This window comes from Tupaia chinensis, unplaced genomic scaffold (genome assembly GCF_000334495.1).
Source record: "Tupaia chinensis unplaced genomic scaffold, TupChi_1.0 Scaffold149552_1, whole genome shotgun sequence".
Lineage (NCBI taxonomy): Eukaryota > Metazoa > Chordata > Mammalia > Scandentia > Tupaiidae > Tupaia > Tupaia belangeri.
The window spans coordinates 2,489,874-2,498,188 of NW_006209397.1; the positions used below are offsets into that span (position 1 = coordinate 2,489,874).

Below are 8,315 nucleotides of genomic sequence, written 5' to 3' on the forward strand. Positions count from 1 at the left end.
GGAGAAGGGATTGCAGCGTGACCATCCCCCCAGGGGGCGATTTCTCGCTTTCTGTCTCTCTGTGTCTCTCTATCTGTCTAGCGAGTGCACGCACCCTATAGCAAAAACCTCTCCAAAAAAAAAAAAAAAGCTTGTACTATCAAAAGTAAAGTAGATAAAAGTGAAAGTATATAAAATTGCTTCTAGTCTATTTACCTAAATAAACCTATAAAATCTTATGGAAAAATATACAGAAAGCAGTTTCCTTATTAACTGATTAGCTAGCCAAAAATGAGTAATGCTCTGTAAAAAGAAGCAACCCAACCATAAAATGTCTACCTTTTTAAATTAAAATGCCAGTCTTTTAACACAGACATAAAAGTTTGCAAATCAAGATGATGCTTAAAATGAAAACTATGCTTCAAAAATGTTTTCATAGTAAGAAACTAAAATCTTGTCACTGCAAACTTTCTCATGGTTTTGGCACTGACATTAAGAGATTTTAGTCTTTTGGTCACTTGAAGCTGCTACTAACAATAAGCCTTCGGAAAAGGGGAAAACAGTGAGGAACTGGACAGTTAAGGTAGCATCACATACAAGTAAAGCATAGTTTGAAATAAACACAATCATTTCCGCTAGGGTTCTGAAGATATAAAAATAGTTTCCTACCACCCCTTCCTTTTTGAAAAGGTCCTCTAATCAGAAATAATTCCTTTACGTTACTTTGAGTGGTGTTGCCCGGCAGCAGCTTCAACTTCTTAGGCTGGTCTTCAATCCAAGTAATTAAGTAATCTCACAAGGAATAATCTTACATAGCAACAGAGTAATAAAGCAGGACAGTTCTTCCATGCACAAACATATTAGAAGAAAAACTGACAATTTTAAAGATAACCATCAGGTTTCAGGTATCTTAGCACACTCTAAACCTAAATTTTGATTTATACCATTGGTGACTAAAATTAACAATACGTTTTGCAGTGAGGTGTTTTTGTTTTTGTTTTCTTTTGCCTGCAACTATATACACATTGCAAAACTATTTGGCATCACATGATTTAAAATGAAATAAATATATAAATGAACCACACAATTAACACATAACTTTAATACTCCACATTGTTTATCACAATGATGGCAACCTGCTTGTCAACCATCTCGTGAGTTGAGTTGATCTCATTCTCATATCTATCAGGCAGATATACTCTCCTCAACTAGTCTGACTTAGGTATGGAGCCTCCATTCTTCACATGGCCAGACAAGAAAGCTCGGACGGCTGGGTGATCAGCCTTCTCCAGTGAGATGTTAGCTCCCAGGCACATTTTCACAAAGTCCTGAATAACACTGACTTTTTGTTTGTGCAGTACTATTACACTGAAGTGTTGTGGTCTGGGACCTCTGCTTCTTTCTCACAGTTTGCTCTTCAAATTCTGCCTTCCTCTTGGTATGAGTCTTTGACTTGAGGTGGTCACTAATGCAGACTAGTGAACATGATGCAGAACCACATTGCAGGAAGTGCAAAGGAGTTTTCCTCCATCTTCATGTAGCTCTCCTCCAAATTCAGTGACTCTATCCAGGGGAGTCACATACAAAGCAGTTTTAGAACGGGTTTGGGCAGCTAATGCTGTTACCACAAATCATTCCATTCTGACTTTGAGTATGGTTCGGATTAGAGTCCAGTTTTTTTTCGTCTTGATACTTTGTAGTGAAGGGTCTCCAGCACAAAACCAAAGCATCAAATCCTGGCACTTTCCATTTTCTCAAACCTGGAGATGTGTTCAAATCTGTTTTCAACGAGTGTTGATGGGTGAATAGTTTCTGGGCTTGCACCCTATTTTCCCTGTGGTGCCTGGAAATCATGCCTTCACCGTTGCGCCACTGTTGCCTTATCTAGCCCCACGCAGGCCGCCATGTCCCGGCCTCTGAGCATGTTTTTATCACTTTGCAAATCCACAAAGATATTATTAGAGACTCCAAATATTTCTTATCTATTTTCTTGGCTAATGTAACATAAACAGGAACCTTAGTTATGGGCTGTTTTTAACAGATTCCTTGTGCTTCTACTTTTGTTCCTTCTTTCTTATTTTCATAATAAAATGTCTTCTATGTTTCTGTGATCATTGGAGCAACTTGTATCTTATTCTCCAAAAATCACAATTATCATCACCTCTAAAGTTTTATATTTATATATATATCATTAGAGGACTGGGATCAACAGGTGGCATAATGGTTATGTCACTGGACTCCCATATGGCTGATTGCAGTTCGAGTTCCAGACCTGATGGTATGAAACTCCACTGGGTATGTGTGTATGACCAAAATCCTGAAAGGAGAATAGAGAAGGGATTGCAACATGGTCATCCTCCCTGAAGGGAGGGTGATTTCTTGCTTTCTGTCTCTCTGATGAGTGTGCGTGTCCTATAGAAAAAAATCTCTCTAAAAAAAATTCATCAGAAGACTAATTGAATTGTGTGTGCATGTGTGTATGATTATAAATATATATGTATATATGTATATATACGCCTATAGCTAGATATCTCTGTGTGTGTGTATGTGTGTATGTATATAATTTGCTGTATATTATGATGTTAGATATCTTAGAAGAACTCTGAGTGGTGAGAGACTGCCCTTCCCTGGGCTAGCCAATTTTTATGATAGCAAAAGCCCAGCCAAGAGTATGTATTTTATATGCAAATTAAAACTACATGCATATTGCTGCAAGCCTATATGAATGGCTAAAATTTTATAAAAAGTAGTAATGTCACATAATGCTGACAAGAATGCAGATAAAGTGGATCATTCATCTATTAGTGTTGGGAATATAAAATGGTACAATTTTTCTTAAAAGTTCAAAATTTATCTTGTACAATAGACTTTAATTTGTTTTCATTAGAGTAACATGCTTACTTTATCCACTTAAGAGAGTATGCTTGCTAAATAAATACCCACCTCCAAATTACTATACTTTATGGATTGAACTTTGTGCTTTCATAAAGACATGCTCTAATTCCCAGTACATCAAAATTTGAAATTAATTGGAAATGGGGAATTTACAGTGAGCTTTAATCAAATATGACTGGTGTCCTTATACAGAGAACACATTTAGACACAGAGACAGACATACAAAGAGTAATGATGATGTGAAGACATGTGAAAAGACTAATATGTGACTGGAGTAATGCATCTACAAGCCAAGAAATGTCAAGAATTGACAACAAACACCAGAAGCTAGAAAAGGCTAACACTTTGATTTCAAATGTCTAGCCATAAGAACTGTAAGGCAGATTTCTATTTTAAAGTCACTGAGTTTTTAGTACGTTGTTATGGCAGCATAGGAAAATAATATATCATAGTTTGAAAGACATTCTTTCCATTGAAATGATGTTTCATGATAACTAGTAATTAGATCAATTCACTATTTAATCACGGAAAACATGTATCTTACGATAGCATCTTTTGGTAAAGTAGTTCTTCATGAGTACCCCCATTTTGTCACACAGAACATTAAAAGATAGGTATCTGAACATTGACAATATAAGTAATAGTTTTAGTGCTTAATCAAGGCTTTTCTTAAGTGAATTTTTTTTTTTCCTATTTAAAAAATTTTCCCAGAGGGCACATGTCCTCACTAGGGAGAAACAGAGAGAAGAAGGAAAGGGAGTAAGCATGCCTCAATGAGGTAGATCATGCTGCAATTCCTTCTCCATCCTGTCAGGATTCTTGGCATGCATGCACACATGCCCAGTGTGTTTTTCAAGCCTCCATGTGTAGGATACAAATTTCATGGTCAGCCATTGTGAGTCAACTACCTTAGCCACTAGAATATTGAATCTGGCCCTTTTTTTCTTTTTTTAAATTCCTCTCTTCGTTCTTTACAGCTGTGACTGTGTGACCTGAAGTATACAATAACTACTAGTATTGCTTGGTGTCACTACCTTGATTTAGTCAGTGAAAAGCAATGTGGATATGATGATAGGCCATTTAAGAAGAGGAAAATGTCAGGGCCAGCAGGTAGTGTGGTGATTAAGGGTGCTGGACTCCCACATAGCTGACCACGTTTCAAATCCTGGACCTGGAGGCTTGCTTTCTAACTTTCTCTCTCTTTCTCGTTCTGTTCTGCTCTGGTTAAATTAAAATAAATAAATAAAGTTAAAGAAAGCAATTCTCTATAAAAAAAAAGAAGAAGAAAATGCCTTAGGGATAGCAAATACAAGGTGTTTGTATTCATTCTCTAATGATTCACTAACAAATTATCACAAATTTAGTGGCTTAAAACCATATACATTTATCCTTTTGTAGTTGTGGATTTCAGAAGTTTAAAGTGGGTCTTACTGGGCTGAAAGTGAGGTGTCAGTCAGGCTGAATTCATTCCTGACACCCTCTGGGAGAATCTCTTTTCTGTTTTGTTCTAGCTCCTACAAACTGCCTGCATTGCTTGTGTCAAGATCTCTTACTCCACCTTAAAATGCATCAGCATTGCATTTTCAAATCTCTCTGACTCTAACTCTCTTGACCTCTTTTTATAAGGACTGGTGTGATGGTGTGATTACACTGATCCCATCCGAGTTGAGTTATCCTATATAATCTCTACCATCTCAAGATCCTTAACTGAAGGTTATCTGCAAAATCTCTTTTGTCATGTAAAGTATTATGCCCAGAGGTTCTGGGAATTAAGGAATGCCCATGTTTAGGGTGCCATTATTCTACCTGTCATAGTATTAAATGAATTTATACAAATCACTTTTATTTTTTATCTCACATATACAAGGAAATACAAATCATACATAATATATACTGATTCTAATGCTAGTTTAGTTACCTCAAAATTTGTCACATCATCTTAGAGAACCAAAATTATACTGACCAAATTTCTATAACATTTATTAATTCTTTGAGCAAAAAATTTATGTGTAAATTGTGAGGAGCCATAATATGGTACCCTAAAAATGTAATTCTTTGGCATATTTAGAGATCACTATTCACAGTGTCTAAAGACTGAAAAATTTTTTTTTCCTTTAAGTAATTTGTAGGGCCAGCAGGTGGCATGGAGGTTAAAGCACCTGGATTCCATATGGCCAACTCTGCAGCTTGAGTCCCAGATCTGGCTGCTTGGCAGTCAGGCTGGGTGTATGTGTATGCAAGCCCCAAATTCCAAGAGTAGAATGGAGGAGAAGAGATTTGGGCATAGCAATCTCTCCTAAGGGGATGATTTCTCACTTTCTCTCTCTCTCTCTCTCTCTCTGTGCCTCTTTCCATCAAGTACGTAGACCCTATAAAAATATATATATATTTTCCTTTTTTTAAAAAGTAATCCGTATGGGGGCTGGCAGGTGGCCTGGTGGTTAAGGGTGCTGGACTCCCACACAGACACTGCAGTTAGAGTCCCAGACCTGGTGGCTTGCTTTCTCCCTCCCCCTTCTGTCTCTCTCTGGTCAAATTAAAAATATATAAGTAAATAAATAAATTAATTAAAAAATAATTTTAAAAGAAATGTGCATCTATTTATATCAGTAAAGTTAGCAGCAGATACAAGCAGGCTTTCTTGGGGGTACCACCTTGTCTGTCTTGGGACAAGAAGAAGGAGGTTAGAGGTGTGACACCTAGCCCAGGAAGACAGCAAGGTCCTCTGCCTCACAGTTTGTTTTCTTAACTCCAAACCTCTGTCTTATAGGGTATAAAGACTTCAGTTATTTGGTCTTTCCTTGAGCCACACTTTAGGTGACTGCCATTTACACATGTATACATTAAAATGAATCTGTGTGCCTTTTTGCTCATTAACCTGCCGTTGTCAGTGATTTTCATCTGAACCTTGAAGAAGAGAAGGGAGAGTTCCTTCACCGTGACGGTGGCATGGTGTCTCTGTTTGTGCTTGGAGTTGTGGCTTGGGAATGATCTAAGGAGTAGTTCTCTCACATATCCTCTCACTTCTCAACACAGGCTTCCACATGCCTTCATTAGTTGAACAAACTGAGGAAACATCAGAAAATACAAGGAATACTGGTAAAGAAAGGGACAACGGAAGGGGAAAATGGCAATAACAACAACAATAAAGTGTTATCTAGTCATTTTGGTGCTTAGAATATTTACCACCTGGCTGAAACTGTCAAAATGAATGGAAATGGTTTATAGAGTGTCGAAACTTTTGAAAAAAAAAAAAAGAGGTTTAAAAATATAACATGTGGGGACCAGCAGTTAGTGTAATGGATATGTCGCTGGACACCCACGTAGTTGACTGCAGTTTGAGTCCCGGACCCGGCAGATTAAACTCATGCCAGGCATGTGTGCGTGCGTGCCCAAGATCCCGAGAGAAGAATGGAGGAGAAGGGACTGCGGAGTAGTCAGCCCCCCTGGGGGATGATTTCTCACTTTCTGTCTCTCTGTCTCTCTGTCTCTCTGGTGAGCACATGCGCCCTATAGCAAAAACCTCTCCAAAAAAATATTTAAAAATATATATATATATGTAACATGTGCAGAAGCCAGCAGGTGGTATGGTGGTTAAAGGCACTGGACTCCCATGTGGCCGACAATGGTTTGAGTCTCAGACCTAGTAGCTTGCTTTCTCATTTTCTCTCCTCCTCTCTCTCTTTCTCTCTCTCTCTCTCTCTCTCTCTTTTCCTTACTCTGTCCCTCTCTGGTCAAATGAAAATAAATCAATAAAGTCAAATAAAATAATTCTTTTAAACAATGTAACATGTGGAGCCACCTCTATAGTCTAGTGGTTAAATGGAGCTGGATCCCCCATGACCCACTATGGTTTGAATCCTGGCTCCAGCAACTTGAAAAACATGCCAGGGAACCAGCAGTTAGCGTAATGGCTATGTCGCTGGACTCCCACGTAGTCGACCGCGGTTCATGTCCTGGACCCGGTGGCTTAAAACTCACGCCGGGCGCATGTGCATGCGTGCCCAAGATCCCGAGAGGAGAATGGAGGAGAAGGGATTGTGGCGTGACCATCCCCCCTGGGGGGTGATTTCTCGCTTTCTGTCTCTATGTCTCTCTCTGTCTGTCTGGCGAGCGCACGCGCCCTACAGTGAAAATCTCTCAAAAACATAAAGACGCCAGACGTGTGTGTGTGTGTGTGTGTGTGCGTGTGTGTGTGGGTGTGTGTGTATGTGTGTGTTAGTCCAAAATCCTGACAGAATGGAGAGACAGAAGAAAAGAACATAAGGCATGATCACACTCCATTGTGGGGTTCTTCCTCTCTTTCTCTCTCCTCTCTCTTGCTCTCTTGTCACTCTGGCAAGTACACATGTCCTCTGGCAATTTAAATAGATAGATATAGATAGTTAGTTAGATAGATAGATAGATAGATAGATAGATATAGATAGATAGATAGATAAAGATGCAACATGTGGCACAAGATAGCCTTTGAATAAGTGCTGGCATTTGTGCATTGCTTTCCTTCTTACTCTAGATTTAAGTACATCCATAATAACAAGGATTGCACGCAATGTACTTCAATAGGATATAAAACAGTTTATTTAATTAATAGCCAAATAATTAAAAAGAAATGCATACATTCAGGTTAAATGTAAGCTAACATTTTCCTTTTACTATCGGGGGAATTGAGATCTGAATTGCTTACGTAATTACCTGACTGAATACTTTCTTTTATTTTCTCTGTTTTGATATAATAATGCAAAGTGAAAATTGAAGAACAAAATCAGTTCTTTTATCTTTCATTTAACATTTTTTTAATGCCAGGGGATATGTGTGCATGAGAGAGGAAAGAGAGAGAGAGAGGGAGAGGGAGAGGGAGAGGGAGAGAAAATATTCCAACAGGGCCTGGTGATAATGCAAACTTTTTTCTTCCATTTCTCCATTCTGTCAGGATCCTGGGCACATGCACATGCATCTATCTAGTATGTTTTTAGTTTTTTAAATTTTTTTTTTGGAGAAGTTTTTGCTATAGGGCACGTGCACTCGCCAGACAGAAACAGAGAGACAGAAAGCTAGAAATCACCCCCAAGGGGGATGGCCACGCTGCAATCCCTTCTCCTCCATTCTCCTCTCAGGATCTTGGGCACACACGCACACACGCCCTGCGTGAATTTTAAGTCACTGGGTCCGGGACGCGAACCGTGGTCGACTCCTTGGGAGTCTAGCGACATCGCCATTACGCTAACTGCTGGTCCCTCCGGTATGTTTTTCAATCTTCTTGGGCTGATAGTTGAACCACAGTTGGCTAGCTATGTGAGATTAGAACCTGGCTTCCTCTGCACCACACTTAACTGTTGTGCTACAGAGCCAGCCCTAATTTTATTCATGACTAGACTTTCTGACATTAATTCTTTTATCTGTCAAGCCCTGTATTTATTTTTAACTAATTTTTTAAGTTTATT

At 38.8% G+C, this 8,315-nt stretch overlaps 1 pseudogene; it reads right to left on the bottom strand.

Moving 5' to 3' along the window:
* Positions 1-1,079: 1,079 nt before the first annotated feature.
* On the bottom strand, positions 1,080-1,619 carry LOC102481598 (CGG triplet repeat-binding protein 1-like; annotated as a pseudogene).
* Between the last annotated feature and the right edge of the window lie 6,696 nt (positions 1,620-8,315).